Source organism: Leuresthes tenuis, unplaced genomic scaffold, assembly GCF_036924035.1.
Source record: "Leuresthes tenuis unplaced genomic scaffold, fLeuTen1.0.hap1 SCAF_5, whole genome shotgun sequence".
Classification (NCBI taxonomy): Eukaryota; Metazoa; Chordata; class Actinopteri; order Atheriniformes; family Atherinopsidae; genus Leuresthes; species Leuresthes tenuis.
Genome location: NW_027325359.1, coordinates 16,289,016 through 16,304,355, shown reverse-complemented (window position 1 = coordinate 16,304,355; position 15,340 = coordinate 16,289,016). Strand labels below are relative to the sequence as shown.

The window sequence follows — 15,340 nt, the reverse complement described above, 5'->3', positions numbered from 1 at the left end:
AGTTTAAGTTTTGTCCATCACTGCCAGTGATGGTAGTAGACTATAATTCTGCATTAGGCTAGAAAAGTTTAAGTGTTTTCCATCACTGCCAGGCACCAGGTGGTACTACCTAAGTCAAGTAGAATCAGGTAGGTACTAGGTACTAGTGCAAAAGAGCCTAATGTTCCATGAAGAACTTCTTAAGCACATCGGAATTGTGTATGTTTTGGGGAGGAATCGAAAGGCCCGTTGTCAAAGACATGTGACCTCTTTCACCATGGCCTGACATGATTTTCCTCATGGTCTTCTCATATGCGAGTAAAAGTGAAGTTGTCAGGAGTGGGATTTGAACCCACGCCTCCTTTTGGAGACCAGAAGTCCCTGTGCTGAGGAAGGAAGGAATCAAACCTTGAGTCTGGCGCCTTGGACCGCTCGGCCACCCTGACAGATGTACAGAAACCCATGCCACTCAACCCACAGACCAATTAGCTGGTATACCTTCGCCTCCATGTCCTAAATTGCAATATAAAATGGAAGAGCTTTGTCATGTAACTTCTTCCATGGAGTTTTGCAAGAACTGAATGGAAAATAACCAGTAAAATTGTACAACAATATAGTGTTGTTGTGTCTGGAACACCATATATTAATGGCAGTAAACTATCATTCCGCATGAGGTTAGAAAAGTTTAAGTTTTGTCCATCACTGCCAGTGATGGTAGTAGACTATAATTCTGCATTAGGCTAGAAAAGTTTAAGTGTTTTCCATCACTGCCAGGCACCAGGTGGTACTACCTAAGTCAAGTAGAATCAGGTAGAATCAGCTTTGTCATGTAACTTCTTCCATGGAGTTTTGCAAGAACTGAATGGAAAATAACCAGTAAAATTGTACAACAATATAGTGTTGTTGTGTCTGGAACACCATATATTAATGGCAGTAAACTATAATTCCGCATGAGGTTAGAAAAGTTTAAGTTTTGTCCATCACTGCCAGTGATGGTAGTAGACTATAATTCTGCATTAGGCTAGAAAAGTTTAAGTGTTTTCCATCACTGCCAGGCACCAGGTGGTACTACCTAAGTCAAGTAGAATCAGGTAGAATCAGCTTTGTCATGTAACTTCTTCCATGGAGTTTTGCAAGAACTGAATGGAAAATAACCAGTAAAATTGTACAACAATATAGTGTTGTTGTGTCTGGAACACCATATATTAATGGCAGTAAACTATCATTCCGCATGAGGTTAGAAAAGTTTAAGTTTTGTCCATCACTGCCAGTGATGGTAGTAGACTATAATTCTGCATTAGGCTAGAAAAGTTTAAGTGTTTTCCATCACTGCCAGGCACCAGGTGGTACTACCTAAGTCAAGTAGAATCAGGTAGGTACTAGGTACTAGTGCAAAAGAGCCTAATGTTCCATGAAGAACTTCTTAAGCACATCGGAATTGTGTATGTTTTGGGGAGGAATCGAAAGGCCCGTTGTCAAAGACATATGACCTCTTTCACCATGGCCTGACATGATTTTCCTCATGGTCTTCTCATATGCGAGTAAAAGTGAAGTTGTCAGGAGTGGGATTTGAACCCACGCCTCCTTTTGGAGACCAGAAGTCCCTGTGCTGAGGAAGGAAGGAATCAAACCTTGAGTCTGGCGCCTTGGACCGCTCGGCCATCCTGACAGCTGTACAGAAACCCATGCCACTCAACCCAGAGTCCGATTAGCTGGTATACCTTCGCCTCCATGTCCTAAATTGCAATATAAAATGGAAGAGCTTTGTCATGTAACTTCTTCCATGGAGTTTTGCAAGAACTGAATGGAAAATAACCAGTAAAATTGTACAACAATATAGTGTTGTTGTGTCTGGAACACCATATATTAATGGCAGTAAACTGTCATTCCGCATGAGGTTAGAAAAGTTTAAGTTTTGTCCATCACTGCCAGTGATGGTAGTAGACTATAATTCTGCATTAGGCTAGAAAGGTTTAAGTGTTTTCCATCACTGCCAGGCACCAGGTGGTACTACCTAAGTCAAGTAGAATCAGGTAGGTACTAGGTACTAGTGCAAAAGAGCCTAATGTTCCATGAAGAACTTCTTAAGCACATCGGAATTGTGTATGTTTTGGGGAGGAATCGAAAGGCCCGTTGTCAAAGACATGTGACCTCTTTCACCATGGCCTGACATGATTTTCCTCATGGTCTTCTCATATGCGAGTAAAAGTGAAGTTGTCAGGAGTGGGATTTGAACCCACGCCTCCTTTTGGAGACCAGAAGTCCCTGTGCTGAGGAAGGAAGGAATCAAACCTTGAGTCTGGCGCCTTGGACCGCTCGGCCACCCTGACAGATGTACAGAAACCCATGCCACTCAACCCACAGACCAATTAGCTGGTATACCTTCGCCTCCATGTCCTAAATTGCAATATAAAATGGAAGAGCTTTGTCATGTAACTTCTTCCATGGAGTTTTGCAAGAACTGAATGGAAAATAACCAGTAAAATTGTACAACAATATAGTGTTGTTGTGTCTGGAACACCATATATTAATGGCAGTAAACTATCATTCCGCATGAGGTTAGAAAAGTTTAAGTTTTGTCCATCACTGCCAGTGATGGTAGTAGACTATAATTCTGCATTAGGCTAGAAAAGTTTAAGTGTTTTCCATCACTGCCAGGCACCAGGTGGTACTACCTAAGTCAAGTAGAATCAGGTAGAATCAGCTTTGTCATGTAACTTCTTCCATGGAGTTTTGCAAGAACTGAATGGAAAATAACCAGTAAAATTGTACAACAATATAGTGTTGTTGTGTCTGGAACACCATATATTAATGGCAGTAAACTATCATTCCGCATGAGGTTAGAAAAGTTTAAGTTTTGTCCATCACTGCCAGTGATGGTAGTAGACTATAATTCTGCATTAGGCTAGAAAAGTTTAAGTGTTTTCCATCACTGCCAGGCACCAGGTGGTACTACCTAAGTCAAGTAGAATCAGGTAGGTACTAGGTACTAGTGCAAAAGAGCCTAATGTTCCATGAAGAACTTCTTAAGCACATCGGAATTGTGTATGTTTTGGGGAGGAATCGAAAGGCCCGTTGTCAAAGACATGTGACCTCTTTCACCATGGCCTGACATGATTTTCCTCATGGTCTTCTCATATGCGAGTAAAAGTGAAGTTGTCAGGAGTGGGATTTGAACCCACGCCTCCTTTTGGAGACCAGAAGTCCCTGTGCTGAGGAAGGAAGGAATCAAACCTTGAGTCTGGCGCCTTGGACCGCTCGGCCATCCTGACAGATGTACAGAAACCCATGCCACTCAACCCACAGACCAATTAGCTGGTATACCTTCGCCTCCATGTCCTAAATTGCAATATAAAATGGAAGAGCTTTGTCATGTAACTTCTTCCATGGAGTTTTGCAAGAACTGAATGGAAAATAACCAGTAAAATTGTACAACAATATAGTGTTGTTGTGTCTGGAACACCATATATTAATGGCAGTAAACTATCATTCCGCATGAGGTTAGAAAAGTTTAAGTTTTGTCCATCACTGCCAGTGATGGTAGTAGACTATAATTCTGCATTAGGCTAGAAAAGTTTAAGTGTTTTCCATCACTGCCAGGCACCAGGTGGTACTACCTAAGTCAAGTAGAATCAGGTAGGTACTAGGTACTAGTGCAAAAGAGCCTAATGTTCCATGAAGAACTTCTTAAGCACATCGGAATTGTGTATGTTTTGGGGAGGAATCGAAAGGCCCGTTGTCAAAGACATGTGACCTCTTTCACCATGGCCTGACATGATTTTCCTCATGGTCTTCTCATATGCGAGTAAAGGTGAAGTTGTCAGGAGTGGGATTTGAACCCACGCCTCCTTTTGGAGACCAGAAGTCCCTGTGCTGAGGAAGGAAGGAATCAAACCTTGAGTCTGGCGCCTTGGACCGCTCGGCCATCCTGACAGATGTACAGAAACCCATGCCACTCAACCCACAGTCCAATTAGCTGGTATACCTTCGCCTCCATGTCCTAAATTGCAATATAAAATGGAAGAGCTTTGTCATGTAACTTCTTCCATGGAGTTTTGCAAGAATTGAACGGAAAATAACCAGTAAAATTGTACAACAATATAGTGTTGTTGTGTCTGGAACACCATACATTAATGGCAGTAAACTATCATTCCGCATTAGGTTAGAAAAGTTTAAGTTTTGTCCATCACTGCCAGTGATGGTAGTAGACTATAATTCTGCATTAGGCTAGAGAAGTTTAAGTGTTTTCCATCACTGCCAAGCACCTGGTGGTACTACCTAAGTCAAGTAGAATCAGGTAGAATCAGCTTTGTCATGTAACTTCTTCCATGGAGTTTTGCAAGAACTGAATGGAAAATAACCAGTAAAATTGTACAACAATATAGTGTTGTTGTGTCTGGAACACCATATATTAATGGCAGTAAACTATCATTCCGCATGAGGTTAGAAAAGTTTAAGTTTTGTCCATCACTGCCAGTGATGGTAGTAGACTATAATTCTGCATTAGGCTAGAGAAGTTTAAGTGTTTTCCATCACTGCCAGGCACCAGGTGGTACTACCTAAGTCAAGTAGAATCAGGTAGGTACTAGGTACTAGTGCAAAAGAGCCTAATGTTCCATGAAGAACTTCTTAAGCACATCGGAATTGTGTATGTTTTGGGGAGGAATCGAAAGGCCCGTTGTCAAAGACATGTGACCTCTTTCACCATGGCCTGACATGATTTTCCTCATGGTCTTCTCATATGCGAGTAAAAGTGAAGTTGTCAGGAGTGGGATTTGAACCCACGCCTCCTTTTGGAGACCAGAAGTCCCTGTGCTGAGGAAGGAAGGAATCAAACCTTGAGTCTGGCGCCTTGGACCGCTCGGCCATCCTGACAGATGTACAGAAACCCATGCCACTCAACCCACAGACCAATTAGCTGGTATACCTTCGCCTCCATGTCCTAAATTGCAATATAAAATGGAAGAGCTTTGTCATGTAACTTCTTCCATGGAGTTTTGCAAGAACTGAACGGAAAATAACCAGTAAAAGTGTACAACAATATAGTGTTGTTGTGTCTGGAACACCATACATTAATGGCAGTAAACTATCATTCCGCATGAGGTTAGAAAAGTTTAAGTTTTGTCCATCACTGCCAGTGATGGTAGTAGACTATAATTCTGCATTAGGCTAGAAAAGTTTAAGTGTTTTCCATCACTGCCAGGCACCAGGTGGTACTACCTAAGTCAAGTAGAATCAGGTAGGTACTAGGTACTAGTGCAAAAGAGCCTAATGTTCCATGAAGAACTTCTTAAGCACATCGGAATTGTGTATGTTTTGGGGAGGAATCGAAAGGCCCGTTGTCAAAGACATGTGACCTCTTTCACCATGGCCTGACATGATTTTCCTCATGGTCTTCTCATATGCGAGTAAAAGTGAAGTTGTCAGGAGTGGGATTTGAACCCATGCCTCCCTTTGGAGACCAGAAGTCCCTGTGCTGAGGAAGGAAGGAATCAAACCTTGAGTCTGGCGCCTTGGACCGCTCGGCCATCCTGACAGATGTACAGAAACCCATGCCACTCAACCCACAGACCAATTAGCTGGTATACCTTCGCCTCCATGTCCTAAATTGCAATATAAAATGGAAGAGCTTTGTCATGTAACTTCTTCCATGGAGTTTTGCAAGAACTGAACGGAAAATAACCAGTAAAAGTGTACAACAATATAGTGTTGTTGTGTCTGGAACACCATACATTAATGGCAGTAAACTATCATTCCGCATGAGGTTAGAAAAGTTTAAGTTTTGTCCATCACTGCCAGTGATGGTAGTAGACTATAATTCTGCATTAGGAGAATTATAGTCTACTATTTAAGTGTTTTCCATCACTGTCAGGCACCAGGTGGTACTACCTAAGTCAAGTAGAATCAGGTAGGTACTCGGTACAAGTGCAAAAGAGCCTAACGTTCCATGAAGAACTTCCTAAGCACATTGGAATTGTGTATGTTTTGGGGAGGAATCGAAGGCCCGTTGTCAAAGACATGTGACCTCTTTCACCATGGCCTGACATGATTTTCCTCATGGTCTTCTCATATGCGAGTAAAGGTGAAGTTGTCAGGAGTGGGATTTGAACCCACGCCTCCTTTTGGAGACCAGAAGTCCCTGTGCTGAGGAAGGAAGGAATCAAACCTTGAGTCTGGCGCCTTGGACCGCTCGGCCATCCTGACAGATGTACAGAAACCCATGCCACTCAACCCACAGACCAATTAGCTGGTATACCTTCGCCTCCATGTCCTAAATTGCAATATAAAATGGAAGAGCTTTGTCATGTAACTTCTTCCATGGAGTTTTGCAAGAACTGAACGGAAAATAACCAGTAAAAGTGTACAACAATATAGTGTTGTTATGTCTGGAACACCATACATTAATGGCAGTAAACTATCATTCCGCATTAGGTTAGAAAAGTTTAAGTTTTGTCCATCACTGCCAGTGATGGTAGTAGACTATAATTCTGCATTAGGAGAATTATAGTCTACTATTTAAGTGTTTTCCATCACTGTCAGGCACCAGGTGGTACTACCTAAGTCAAGTAGAATCAGGTAGGTACTCGGTACAAGTGCAAAAGAGCCTAACGTTCCATGAAGAACTTCCTAAGCACATCGGAATTGTGTATGTTTTGGGGAGGAATCGAAAGGCCCGTTGTCAAAGACATGTGACCTCTTTCACCATGGCCTGACATGATTTTCCTCATGGTCTTCTCATATGCGAGTAAAAGTGAAGTTGTCAGGAGTGGGATTTGAACCCACGCCTCCTTTTGGAGACCAGAAGTCCCTGTGCTGAGGAAGGAAGGAATCATCCCTTGAGTCTGGCGCCTTGGACCGCTCGGCCATCCTGACAGCTGTACAGAAACCCATGCCACTCAACCCACAGTCCAATTAGCTGGTATACCTTCGCCTCCATGTCCTAAATTGCAATATAAAATGGAAGAGCTTTGTCATGTAACTTCTTCCATGGAGTTTTGCAAGAACTGAACGGAAAATAACCAGTAAAATTGTACAACAATATAGTGTTGTTGTGTCTGGAACACCATACATTAATGGCAGTAAACTATCATTCCGCATGAGGTTAGAAAAGTTTAAGTTTTGTCCATCACTGCCAGTGATGGTAGTAGACTATAATTCTGCATTAGGCTAGAAAGGTTTAAGTGTTTTCTATCACTGCCAGTGATGGTAGTAGACTATAATTCTGCATTAGGAGAATTATAGTCTACTATTTAAGTGTTTTCCATCACTGTCAGGCACCAGGTGGTACTACCTAAGTCAAGTAGAATCAGGTAGGTACTCGGTACAAGTGCAAAAGAGCCTAACGTTCCATGAAGAACTTCCTAAGCACATTGGAATTGTGTATGTTTTGGGGAGGAATCGAAGGCCCGTTGTCAAAGACATGTGACCTCTTTCACCATGGCCTGACATGATTTTCCTCATGGTCTTCTCATATGCGAGTAAAGGTGAAGTTGTCAGGAGTGGGATTTGAACCCACGCCTCCTTTTGGAGACCAGAAGTCCCTGTGCTGAGGAAGGAAGGAATCAAACCTTGAGTCTGGCGCCTTGGACCGCTCGGCCATCCTGACAGATGTACAGAAACCCATGCCACTCAACCCACAGTCAAAGACATGTGACCTCTTTCACCATGGCCTGACATGATTTTCCTCATGGTCTTCTCATATGCGAGTAAAGGTGAAGTTGTCAGGAGTGGGATTTGAACCCACGCCTCCTTTTGGAGACCAGAAGTCCCTGTGCTGAGGAAGGAAGGAATCAAACCTTGAGTCTGGCGCCTTGGACCGCTCGGCCATCCTGACAGATGTACAGAAACCCATGCCACTCAACCCACAGTCAAAGACATGTGACCTCTTTCACCATGGCCTGACATGATTTTCCTCATGGTCTTCTCATATGCGAGTAAAGGTGAAGTTGTCAGGAGTGGGATTTGAACCCACGCCTCCTTTTGGAGACCAGAAGTCCCTGTGCTGAGGAAGGAAGGAATCAAACCTTGAGTCTGGCGCCTTAGACCGCTCGGCCATCCTGACAGCTGTACAGAAACCCATGCCACTCAACCCACAGTCCAATTAGCTGGTATACCTTCGCCTCCATGTCCTAAATTGCAATATAAAATGGAAGAGCTTTGTCATGTAACTTCTTCCATGGAGTTTTGCAAGAACTGAACGGAAAATAACCAGTAAAATTGTACAACAATATAGTGTTGTTGTGTCTGGAACACCATATATTAATGGCAGTAAACTATCATTCCGCATGAGGTTAGAAAAGTTTAAGTTTTGTCCATCACTGCCAGTGATGGTAGTAGACTATAATTCTGCATTAGGCTAGAAAGGTTTAAGTGTTTTCCATCACTGCCAGGCACCAGGTGGTACTACCTAAGTCAAGTAGAATCAGGTAGGTACTCGGTACAAGTGCAAAAGAGCCTAACGTTCCATGAAGAACTTCCTAAGCACATTGGAATTGTGTATGTTTTGGGGAGGAATCGAAGGCCCGTTGTCAAAGACATGTGACCTCTTTCACCATGGCCTGACATGATTTTCCTCATGGTCTTCTCATATGCGAGTAAAGGTGAAGTTGTCAGGAGTGGGATTTGAACCCACGCCTCCTTTTGGAGACCAGAAGTCCCTGTGCTGAGGAAGGAAGGAATCATCCCTTGAGTCTGGCGCCTTGGACCGCTCGGCCATCCTGACAGATGTACAGAAACCCATGCCACTCAACCCACAGTCCAATTAGCTGGTATACCTTCGCCTCCATGTCCTAAATTGCAATATAAAATGGAAGAGCTTTGTCATGTAACTTCTTCCATGGAGTTTTGCAAGAACTGAACGGAAAATAACCAGTAAAAGTGTACAACAATATAGTGTTGTTGTGTCTGGAACACCATACATTAATGGCAGTAAACTATCATTCCGCATTAGGTTAGAAAAGTTTAAGTTTTGTCCATCACTGCCAGTGATGGTAGTAGACTATAATTCTGCATTAGGCTAGAAAAGTTTAAGTGTTTTCCATCACTGCCAGGCACCAGGTGGTACTACCTAAGTCAAGTAGAATCAGGTAGGTACTCGGTACAAGTGCAAAAGAGCCTAACGTTCCATGAAGAACTTCCTAAGCACATCGGAATTGTGTATGTTTTGGGGAGGAATCGAAGGCCCGTTGTCAAAGACATGTGACCTCTTTCACCATGGCCTGACATGCTTTTCCTCATGGTCTTCTCATATGCGAGTAAAGGTGAAGTTGTCAGGAGTGGGATTTGAACCCACGCCTCCTTTTGGAGACCAGAAGTCCCTGTGCTGAGGAAGGAAGGAATCAAACCTTGAGTCTGGCGCCTTGGACCGCTCGGCCATCCTGACAGATGTACAGAAACCCATGCCACTCAACCCACAGTCCAATTAGCTGGTATACCTTCGCCTCCATGTCCTAAATTGCAATATAAAATGGAAGAGCTTTGTCATGTAACTTCTTCCATGGAGTTTTGCAAGAACTGAACGGAAAATAACCAGTAAAAGTGTACAACAATATAGTGTTGTTGTGTCTGGAACACCATACATTAATGGCAGTAAACTATCATTCCGCATTAGGTTAGAAAAGTTTAAGTTTTGTCCATCACTGCCAGTGATGGTAGTAGACTATAATTCTGCATTAGGCTAGAGAAGTTTAAGTGTTTTCCATCACTGCCAGGCACCAGGTGGTACTACCTAAGTCAAGTAGAATCAGGTAGAATCAGCTTTGTCATGTAACTTCTTCCATGGAGTTTTGCAAGAACTGAATGGAAAATAACCAGTAAAATTGTACAACAATATAGTGTTGTTGTGTCTGGAACACCATATATTAATGGCAGTAAACTATCATTCCGCATGAGGTTAGAAAAGTTTAAGTTTTGTCCATCACTGCCAGTGATGGTAGTAGACTATAATTCTGCATTAGGCTAGAAAAGTTTAAGTGTTTTCCATCACTGCCAGGCACCAGGTGGTACTACCTAAGTCAAGTAGAATCAGGTAGGTACTAGGTACTAGTGCAAAAGAGCCTAATGTTCCATGAAGAACTTCTTAAGCACATCGGAATTGTGTATGTTTTGGGGAGGAATCGAAAGGCCCGTTGTCAAAGACATGTGACCTCTTTCACCATGGCCTGACATGATTTTCCTCATGGTCTTCTCATATGCGAGTAAAAGTGAAGTTGTCAGTAGTGGGATTTGAACCCACGCCTCCTTTTGGAGACCAGAAGTCCCTGTGCTGAGGAAGGAAGGAATCAAACCTTGAGTCTGGCGCCTTGGACCGCTCGGCCATCCTGACAGATGTACAGAAACCCATGCCACTCAACCCACAGACCAATTAGCTGGTATACCTTCGCCTCCATGTCCTAAATTGCAATATAAAATGGAAGAGCTTTGTCATGTAACTTCTTCCATGGAGTTTTGCAAGAACTGAATGGAAAATAACCAGTAAAATTGTACAACAATATAGTGTTGTTGTGTCTGGAACACCATATATTAATGGCAGTAAACTATCATTTCGCATGAGGTTAGAAAAGTTTAAGTTTTGTCCATCACTGCCAGTGATGGTAGTAGACTATAATTCTGCATTAGGCTAGAAAAGTTTAAGTGTTTTCCATCACTGCCAGGCACCAGGTGGTACTACCTAAGTCAAGTAGAATCAGGTAGGTACTAGGTACTAGTGCAAAAGAGCCTAATGTTCCATGAAGAACTTCTTAAGCACATCGGAATTGTGTATGTTTTGGGGAGGAATCGAAAGGCCCGTTGTCAAAGACATGTGACCTCTTTCACCATGGCCTGACATGATTTTCCTCATGGTCTTCTCATATGCGAGTAAAAGTGAAGTTGTCAGTAGTGGGATTTGAACCCACGCCTCCTTTTGGAGACCAGAAGTCCCTGTGCTGAGGAAGGAAGGAATCAAACCTTGAGTCTGGCGCCTTGGACCGCTCGGCCATCCTGACAGATGTACAGAAACCCATGCCACTCAACCCACAGACCAATTAGCTGGTATACCTTCGCCTCCATGTCCTAAATTGCAATATAAAATGGAAGAGCTTTGTCATGTAACTTCTTCCATGGAGTTTTGCAAGAACTGAATGGAAAATAACCAGTAAAATTGTACAACAATATAGTGTTGTTGTGTCTGGAACACCATATATTAATGGCAGTAAACTATCATTCCGCATGAGGTTAGAAAAGTTTAACTTTTGTCCATCACTGCCAGTGATGGTAGTAGACTATAATTCTGCATTAGGCTAGAAAGGTTTAAGTGTTTTCCATCACTGCCAGGCACCAGGTGGTACTACCTAAGTCAAGTAGAATCAGGTAGGTACTAGGTACTAGTGCAAAAGAGCCTAATGTTCCATGAAGAACTTCTTAAGCACATCGGAATTGTGTATGTTTTGGGGAGGAATCGAAGGCCCGTTGTCAAAGACATGTGACCTCTTTCACCATGGCCTGACATGATTTTCCTCATGGTCTTCTCATATGCGAGTAAAAGTGAAGTTGTCAGGAGTGGGATTTGAACCCACGCCTCCTTTTGGAGACCAGAAGTCCCTGTGCTGAGGAAGGAAGGAATCAAACCTTGAGTCTGGCGCCTTGGACCGCTCGGCCATCCTGACAGATGTACAGAAACCCATGCCACTCAACCCACAGACCAATTAGCTGGTATACCTTCGCCTCCATGTCCTAAATTGCAATATAAAATGGAAGAGCTTTGTCATGTAACTTCTTCCATGGAGTTTTGCAAGAACTGAATGGAAAATAACCAGTAAAATTGTACAACAATATAGTGTTGTTGTGTCTGGAACACCATATATTAATGGCAGTAAACTATCATTCCGCATGAGGTTAGAAAAGTTTAACTTTTGTCCATCACTGCCAGTGATGGTAGTAGACTATAATTCTGCATTAGGCTAGAAAGGTTTAAGTGTTTTCCATCACTGCCAGGCACCAGGTGGTACTACCTAAGTCAAGTAGAATCAGGTAGGTACTAGGTACTAGTGCAAAAGAGCCTAATGTTCCATGAAGAACTTCTTAAGCACATCGGAATTGTGTATGTTTTGGGGAGGAATCGAAGGCCCGTTGTCAAAGACATGTGACCTCTTTCACCATGGCCTGACATGATTTTCCTCATGGTCTTCTCATATGCGAGTAAAAGTGAAGTTGTCAGGAGTGGGATTTGAACCCACGCCTCCTTTTGGAGACCAGAAGTCCCTGTGCTGAGGAAGGAAGGAATCAAACCTTGAGTCTGGCGCCTTGGACCGCTCGGCCATCCTGACAGCTGTACAGAAACCCATGCCACTCAACCCACAGTCCAATTAGCTGGTATACCTTCGCCTCCATGTCCTAAATTGCAATATAAAATGGAAGAGCTTTGTCATGTAACTTCTTCCATGGAGTTTTGCAAGAACTGAACGGAAAATAACCAGTAAAATTGTACAACAATATAGTGTTGTTGTGTCTGGAACACCATATATTAATGGCAGTAAACTATCATTCCGCATGAGGTTAGAAAAGTTTAAGTTTTGTCCATCACTGCCAGTGATGGTAGTAGACTATAATTCTGCATTAGGCTAGAAAAGTTTAAGTGTTTTCCATCACTGCCAGGCACCAGGTGGTACTACCTAAGTCAAGTAGAATCAGGTAGGTACTAGGTACTAGTGCAAAAGAGCCTAATGTTCCATGAAGAACTTCTTAAGCACATCGGAATTGTGTATGTTTTGGGGAGGAATCGAAAGGCCCGTTGTCAAAGACATGTGACCTCTTTCACCATGGCCTGACATGCTTTTCCTCATGGTCTTCTCATATGCGAGTAAAGGTGATGTTGTCAGGAGTGGGATTTGAACCCACGCCTCCTTTTGGAGACCAGAAGTCCCTGTGCTGAGGAAGGAAGGAATCAAACCTTGAGTCTGGCGCCTTGGACCGCTCGGCCATCCTGACAGATGTACAGAAACCCATGCCACTCAACCCACAGTCCAATTAGCTGGTATACCTTCGCCTCCATGTCCTAAATTGCAATATAAAATGGAAGAGCTTTGTCATGTAACTTCTTCCATGGAGTTTTGCAAGAACTGAACGGAAAATAACCAGTAAAAGTGTACAACAATATAGTGTTGTTGTGTCTGGAACACCATACATTAATGGCAGTAAACTATCATTCCGCATTAGGTTAGAAAAGTTTAACTTTTGTCCATCACTGCCAGTGATGGTAGTAGACTATAATTCTGCATTAGGCTAGAAAGGTTTAAGTGTTTTCCATCACTGCCAGGCACCAGGTGGTACTACCTAAGTCAAGTAGAATCAGGTAGGTACTAGGTACTAGTGCAAAAGAGCCTAATGTTCCATGAAGAACTTCTTAAGCACATCGGAATTGTGTATGTTTTGGGGAGGAATCGAAGGCCCGTTGTCAAAGACATGTGACCTCTTTCACCATGGCCTGACATGATTTTCCTCATGGTCTTCTCATATGCGAGTAAAAGTGAAGTTGTCAGGAGTGGGATTTGAACCCACGCCTCCTTTTGGAGACCAGAAGTCCCTGTGCTGAGGAAGGAAGGAATCAAACCTTGAGTCTGGCGCCTTGGACCGCTCGGCCATCCTGACAGATGTACAGAAACCCATGCCACTCAACCCACAGACCAATTAGCTGGTATACCTTCGCCTCCATGTCCTAAATTGCAATATAAAATGGAAGAGCTTTGTCATGTAACTTCTTCCATGGAGTTTTGCAAGAACTGAATGGAAAATAACCAGTAAAATTGTACAACAATATAGTGTTGTTGTGTCTGGAACACCATATATTAATGGCAGTAAACTATCATTCCGCATGAGGTTAGAAAAGTTTAACTTTTGTCCATCACTGCCAGTGATGGTAGTAGACTATAATTCTGCATTAGGCTAGAAAGGTTTAAGTGTTTTCCATCACTGCCAGGCACCAGGTGGTACTACCTAAGTCAAGTAGAATCAGGTAGGTACTAGGTACTAGTGCAAAAGAGCCTAATGTTCCATGAAGAACTTCTTAAGCACATCGGAATTGTGTATGTTTTGGGGAGGAATCGAAAGGCCCGTTGTCAAAGACATGTGACCTCTTTCACCATGGCCTGACATGATTTTCCTCATGGTCTTCTCATATGCGAGTAAAAGTGAAGTTGTCAGGAGTGGGATTTGAACGCACGCCTCCTTTTGGAGACCAGAAGTCCCTGTGCTGAGGAAGGAAGGAATCAAACCTTGAGTCTGGCGCCTTGGACCGCTCGGCCATCCTGACAGATGTACAGAAACCCATGCCACTCAACCCACAGACCAATTAGCTGGTATACCTTCGCCTCCATGTCCTAAATTGCAATATAAAATGGAAGAGCTTTGTCATGTAACTTCTTCCATGGAGTTTTGCAAGAACTGAACGGAAAATAACCAGTAAAAGTGTACAACAATATAGTGTTGTTGTGTCTGGAACACCATACATTAATGGCAGTAAACTATCATTCCGCATGAGGTTAGAAAAGTTTAAGTTTTGTCCATCACTGCCAGTGATGGTAGTAGACTATAATTCTGCATTAGGCTAGAAAAGTTTAAGTGTTTTCCATCACTGCCAGGCACCAGGTGGTACTACCTAAGTCAAGTAGAATCAGGTAGGTACTAGGTACTAGTGCAAAAGAGCCTAATGTTCCATGAAGAACTTCTTAAGCACATCGGAATTGTGTATGTTTTGGGGAGGAATCGAAAGGCCCGTTGTCAAAGACATGTGACCTCTTTCACCATGGCCTGACATGATTTTCCTCATGGTCTTCTCATATGCGAGTAAAAGTGAAGTTGTCAGGAGTGGGATTTGAACCCATGCCTCCCTTTGGAGACCAGAAGTCCCTGTGCTGAGGAAGGAAGGAATCAAACCTTGAGTCTGGCGCCTTGGACCGCTCGGCCATCCTGACAGATGTACAGAAACCCATGCCACTCAACCCACAGACCAATTAGCTGGTATACCTTCGCCTCCATGTCCTAAATTGCAATATAAAATGGAAGAGCTTTGTCATGTAACTTCTTCCATGGAGTTTTGCAAGAACTGAACGGAAAATAACCAGTAAAAGTGTACAACAATATAGTGTTGTTGTGTCTGGAACACCATACATTAATGGCAGTAAACTATCATTCCGCATGAGGTTAGAAAAGTTTAAGTTTTGTCCATCACTGCCAGTGATGGTAGTAGACTATAATTCTGCATTAGGAGAATTATAGTCTACTATTTAAGTGTTTTCCATCACTGTCAGGCACCAGGTGGTACTACCTAAGTCAAGTAGAATCAGGTAGGTACTCGGTACAAGTGCAAAAGAGCCTAACGTTCCAT

The 15,340-nt window shown here is 42.9% G+C and overlaps 22 non-coding genes across 22 annotated transcripts; all 22 read right to left on the bottom strand.

Moving 5' to 3' along the window:
- Window positions 1-310: 310 nt before the first annotated feature.
- trnal-caa (transfer RNA leucine (anticodon CAA)) lies at window positions 311-425 on the bottom strand. Its single transcript has 2 exons — window positions 388-425; window positions 311-356 (listed from the first exon to the last, which is right to left on the bottom strand). It is a non-coding gene; the product is annotated as a tRNA-Leu (tRNA).
- Window positions 426-1,533: 1,108 nt separating this feature from the next.
- trnal-caa (transfer RNA leucine (anticodon CAA)) lies at window positions 1,534-1,648 on the bottom strand. The gene is made up of 2 exons: window positions 1,611-1,648; window positions 1,534-1,579 (listed from the first exon to the last, which is right to left on the bottom strand). It is a non-coding gene; the product is annotated as a tRNA-Leu (tRNA).
- Window positions 1,649-2,194: 546 nt separating this feature from the next.
- On the bottom strand, window positions 2,195-2,309 carry trnal-caa (transfer RNA leucine (anticodon CAA)). Its single transcript has 2 exons — window positions 2,272-2,309; window positions 2,195-2,240 (listed from the first exon to the last, which is right to left on the bottom strand). It is a non-coding gene; the product is annotated as a tRNA-Leu (tRNA).
- Window positions 2,310-3,136: 827 nt separating this feature from the next.
- On the bottom strand, window positions 3,137-3,251 carry trnal-caa (transfer RNA leucine (anticodon CAA)). The gene is made up of 2 exons: window positions 3,214-3,251; window positions 3,137-3,182 (listed from the first exon to the last, which is right to left on the bottom strand). It is a non-coding gene; the product is annotated as a tRNA-Leu (tRNA).
- Window positions 3,252-3,797: 546 nt separating this feature from the next.
- On the bottom strand, window positions 3,798-3,912 carry trnal-caa (transfer RNA leucine (anticodon CAA)). The gene is made up of 2 exons: window positions 3,875-3,912; window positions 3,798-3,843 (listed from the first exon to the last, which is right to left on the bottom strand). It is a non-coding gene; the product is annotated as a tRNA-Leu (tRNA).
- An 827-nt stretch (window positions 3,913-4,739) lies between these two features.
- On the bottom strand, window positions 4,740-4,854 carry trnal-caa (transfer RNA leucine (anticodon CAA)). The gene is made up of 2 exons: window positions 4,817-4,854; window positions 4,740-4,785 (listed from the first exon to the last, which is right to left on the bottom strand). It is a non-coding gene; the product is annotated as a tRNA-Leu (tRNA).
- A 546-nt stretch (window positions 4,855-5,400) lies between these two features.
- On the bottom strand, window positions 5,401-5,515 carry trnal-caa (transfer RNA leucine (anticodon CAA)). The gene is made up of 2 exons: window positions 5,478-5,515; window positions 5,401-5,446 (listed from the first exon to the last, which is right to left on the bottom strand). It is a non-coding gene; the product is annotated as a tRNA-Leu (tRNA).
- A 553-nt stretch (window positions 5,516-6,068) lies between these two features.
- On the bottom strand, window positions 6,069-6,183 carry trnal-caa (transfer RNA leucine (anticodon CAA)). Its single transcript has 2 exons — window positions 6,146-6,183; window positions 6,069-6,114 (listed from the first exon to the last, which is right to left on the bottom strand). It is a non-coding gene; the product is annotated as a tRNA-Leu (tRNA).
- Window positions 6,184-6,737: 554 nt separating this feature from the next.
- On the bottom strand, window positions 6,738-6,852 carry trnal-caa (transfer RNA leucine (anticodon CAA)). Its single transcript has 2 exons — window positions 6,815-6,852; window positions 6,738-6,783 (listed from the first exon to the last, which is right to left on the bottom strand). It is a non-coding gene; the product is annotated as a tRNA-Leu (tRNA).
- Window positions 6,853-7,470: 618 nt separating this feature from the next.
- On the bottom strand, window positions 7,471-7,585 carry trnal-caa (transfer RNA leucine (anticodon CAA)). Its single transcript has 2 exons — window positions 7,548-7,585; window positions 7,471-7,516 (listed from the first exon to the last, which is right to left on the bottom strand). It is a non-coding gene; the product is annotated as a tRNA-Leu (tRNA).
- A 113-nt stretch (window positions 7,586-7,698) lies between these two features.
- Window positions 7,699-7,813, bottom strand: trnal-caa (transfer RNA leucine (anticodon CAA)). Its single transcript has 2 exons — window positions 7,776-7,813; window positions 7,699-7,744 (listed from the first exon to the last, which is right to left on the bottom strand). It is a non-coding gene; the product is annotated as a tRNA-Leu (tRNA).
- Window positions 7,814-7,926: 113 nt separating this feature from the next.
- On the bottom strand, window positions 7,927-8,041 carry trnal-caa (transfer RNA leucine (anticodon CAA)). The gene is made up of 2 exons: window positions 8,004-8,041; window positions 7,927-7,972 (listed from the first exon to the last, which is right to left on the bottom strand). It is a non-coding gene; the product is annotated as a tRNA-Leu (tRNA).
- Window positions 8,042-8,586: 545 nt separating this feature from the next.
- trnal-caa (transfer RNA leucine (anticodon CAA)) lies at window positions 8,587-8,701 on the bottom strand. The gene is made up of 2 exons: window positions 8,664-8,701; window positions 8,587-8,632 (listed from the first exon to the last, which is right to left on the bottom strand). It is a non-coding gene; the product is annotated as a tRNA-Leu (tRNA).
- A 545-nt stretch (window positions 8,702-9,246) lies between these two features.
- On the bottom strand, window positions 9,247-9,361 carry trnal-caa (transfer RNA leucine (anticodon CAA)). Its single transcript has 2 exons — window positions 9,324-9,361; window positions 9,247-9,292 (listed from the first exon to the last, which is right to left on the bottom strand). It is a non-coding gene; the product is annotated as a tRNA-Leu (tRNA).
- An 827-nt stretch (window positions 9,362-10,188) lies between these two features.
- On the bottom strand, window positions 10,189-10,303 carry trnal-caa (transfer RNA leucine (anticodon CAA)). Its single transcript has 2 exons — window positions 10,266-10,303; window positions 10,189-10,234 (listed from the first exon to the last, which is right to left on the bottom strand). It is a non-coding gene; the product is annotated as a tRNA-Leu (tRNA).
- Window positions 10,304-10,849: 546 nt separating this feature from the next.
- trnal-caa (transfer RNA leucine (anticodon CAA)) lies at window positions 10,850-10,964 on the bottom strand. The gene is made up of 2 exons: window positions 10,927-10,964; window positions 10,850-10,895 (listed from the first exon to the last, which is right to left on the bottom strand). It is a non-coding gene; the product is annotated as a tRNA-Leu (tRNA).
- Window positions 10,965-11,509: 545 nt separating this feature from the next.
- Window positions 11,510-11,624, bottom strand: trnal-caa (transfer RNA leucine (anticodon CAA)). Its single transcript has 2 exons — window positions 11,587-11,624; window positions 11,510-11,555 (listed from the first exon to the last, which is right to left on the bottom strand). It is a non-coding gene; the product is annotated as a tRNA-Leu (tRNA).
- A 545-nt stretch (window positions 11,625-12,169) lies between these two features.
- trnal-caa (transfer RNA leucine (anticodon CAA)) lies at window positions 12,170-12,284 on the bottom strand. The gene is made up of 2 exons: window positions 12,247-12,284; window positions 12,170-12,215 (listed from the first exon to the last, which is right to left on the bottom strand). It is a non-coding gene; the product is annotated as a tRNA-Leu (tRNA).
- A 546-nt stretch (window positions 12,285-12,830) lies between these two features.
- trnal-caa (transfer RNA leucine (anticodon CAA)) lies at window positions 12,831-12,945 on the bottom strand. Its single transcript has 2 exons — window positions 12,908-12,945; window positions 12,831-12,876 (listed from the first exon to the last, which is right to left on the bottom strand). It is a non-coding gene; the product is annotated as a tRNA-Leu (tRNA).
- Window positions 12,946-13,490: 545 nt separating this feature from the next.
- trnal-caa (transfer RNA leucine (anticodon CAA)) lies at window positions 13,491-13,605 on the bottom strand. Its single transcript has 2 exons — window positions 13,568-13,605; window positions 13,491-13,536 (listed from the first exon to the last, which is right to left on the bottom strand). It is a non-coding gene; the product is annotated as a tRNA-Leu (tRNA).
- A 546-nt stretch (window positions 13,606-14,151) lies between these two features.
- Window positions 14,152-14,266, bottom strand: trnal-caa (transfer RNA leucine (anticodon CAA)). Its single transcript has 2 exons — window positions 14,229-14,266; window positions 14,152-14,197 (listed from the first exon to the last, which is right to left on the bottom strand). It is a non-coding gene; the product is annotated as a tRNA-Leu (tRNA).
- A 546-nt stretch (window positions 14,267-14,812) lies between these two features.
- trnal-caa (transfer RNA leucine (anticodon CAA)) lies at window positions 14,813-14,927 on the bottom strand. Its single transcript has 2 exons — window positions 14,890-14,927; window positions 14,813-14,858 (listed from the first exon to the last, which is right to left on the bottom strand). It is a non-coding gene; the product is annotated as a tRNA-Leu (tRNA).
- Between the last annotated feature and the right edge of the window lie 413 nt (window positions 14,928-15,340).